General features: G+C 45.4%; 1 non-coding gene across 1 annotated transcript; it reads left to right on the forward strand.

Annotated features, from left to right (window-relative positions):
• Positions 1-223: 223 nt before the first annotated feature.
• On the forward strand, positions 224-330 carry LOC114683634. The gene has a single exon (XR_003733183.1). It is a non-coding gene; the product is annotated as a U6 spliceosomal RNA (small nuclear RNA).
• Positions 331-1,901: the final 1,571 nt, after the last annotated feature.

Below are 1,901 nucleotides of genomic sequence, written 5' to 3' on the forward strand. Positions count from 1 at the left end.
GATACTTTTACTAACCAAGAAAGACAACTTGGTGATACAGCTAACAGAAGCCACACTATGAGCTTCTGTGTGACTGTGCCACTCAGATGGGTTCCCTATTCCACCCATCATAACTTTGAGTATGATTGGGAGGAGTTGAAGGGGGAGAGAGAGGTAGGAAATCATGTAAATATAATACTCAAGTAAGAAATTTAAAAATCAATTAATTAAAATTAAAAACACCATGCTTGTGTTGGCAGCACATGTACTAAAATTGGAACCATGCAGAGAAGATCAGCACGGCCATTGCACAAGAATGACATGCAAACTTGCGAAGTGTTCCATAATTTGCTGTCAACTAAGCAAGGCATATATGGGCTCACAGAGACTAAAGCAACAAGCTCAGGGCCTACACGGGAAAGCATTAGGTCCTCTGCAAATGTAGCTGTTGGCCTAGTATTCTCATGGGACTCGTGACTGTGAGAATGAGCGGGTCTCTAATTCTTGTGCCTGCTCTTGAGAGTGTTTTCCTCCTGTGGGCTTCCATGCCCAACTTCAATATGATAGTTTTTGCTTCATATTATTACATTTTATTTTGTCATCTTTGGTGTCTATCTCTTAGATAATGAGAAAAAGAAAGGAAATGGATCTGGAGGGGAGAGGAAGTGGAGAGAAACTGTGAAGGACAGAGGGAAGGGAAACTATAATCAGGTTATATTGTATGAGAAAATACATTTCCAATAAAAAAGAAAAAAATAATAAACTACTGAGTTCATTTAATCTTGCTCCTATGTACATGTGTTTAGGGCTGAACACTAGGGATCGATTAACAGATGGGGGGCTCATCTCTGGAAAAAAACCTGATTCTCCCTTTCTCGGCAGTCATTGATTGTCTGCAGCTCTTTATTTAGGGGTAAGTCTTTTGAAATTGTCCTCATCCACATTGGCATGTTGACTGGAATTGTCACTGTGTAGGTATTGTTTAGACAGCTCTGATGTTGTTGAGATTTCTCGAGCGCAGCTTCGCTGTCATGTCTAGAAGACACCGTCTTACAAGAGCTGTCCTGGTCCTCTGGCTCCTACAACCTAACCATCTTCTCTTCTTGGACTTTCCCTGAACTCCAGGGGTAGGGATTGTGTTGTAGATGTAGCAGTTGTGGTATTTTATGTTCTGTTTCCTCAGATAAGCAAAACAAAAGACGAAAGAGGGTGAGAATGGGTAGCGGTTTTTAATACAAGCATCTTTCAGGATGGAGTTCACTTTAAAAAGAAAATTCCCTTGATTGGCCTTAAGCTGGGTCCATTTCTCATTTAACAATAAAGAAATCACACGCGCAGATTCCACTTTCATTTCTCCTTTCTCTGCCGCTGTCTTGTGAACGGGCTGTGATCCTGCTCTGTGGCCTGGTGTTGGTGATGGATAACTGTTCGCTGTGCAGCCGCTTTGACACACTTTACTGTGGTTAGCTGTGGTTATTTCAACGCCGTGTAGCAGAGCTGTCTCTAAAACCACCTCTTTATTCAGCCCTGAGGATGGATTGCCCGCGGATCGCCCATGGGAGGCCTTTTTAGGAGGCCCTTGGCACCAGCTGTGGCAGTCCTGGCTCCGGTTCTGAAGGGTGTTTGGTGCCAGATGAAATGATCCCATCGGGCTCTTTGATCTGATCCCACTTGGTCAGCTGGGAAGGCGAGCGTTCTCCCGCTCCCCTCTTCTGCAGCTCCAGGTTGGCTGGCGGCCCTCTGCTGTGGTGTCTTCTCACTCCGTGGGGCGCTCCCTCTCCTCAGCTGCTTGCACTGACGTGGGCCCTTGTTCTGGCACCCTCATTGATCTATGCTGCCCAGTGCTGGCCCGACTGCGTCGGTTTTTGTTTCTCTACAATGTTGTTGAGTTTCTTCGCCCCTGGCAAGCTCCTGAATTCCCC

The sequence above is a fragment of the Peromyscus leucopus genome, chromosome 6, assembly GCF_004664715.2.
Source record: "Peromyscus leucopus breed LL Stock chromosome 6, UCI_PerLeu_2.1, whole genome shotgun sequence".
Classification (NCBI taxonomy): Eukaryota; Metazoa; Chordata; class Mammalia; order Rodentia; family Cricetidae; genus Peromyscus; species Peromyscus leucopus.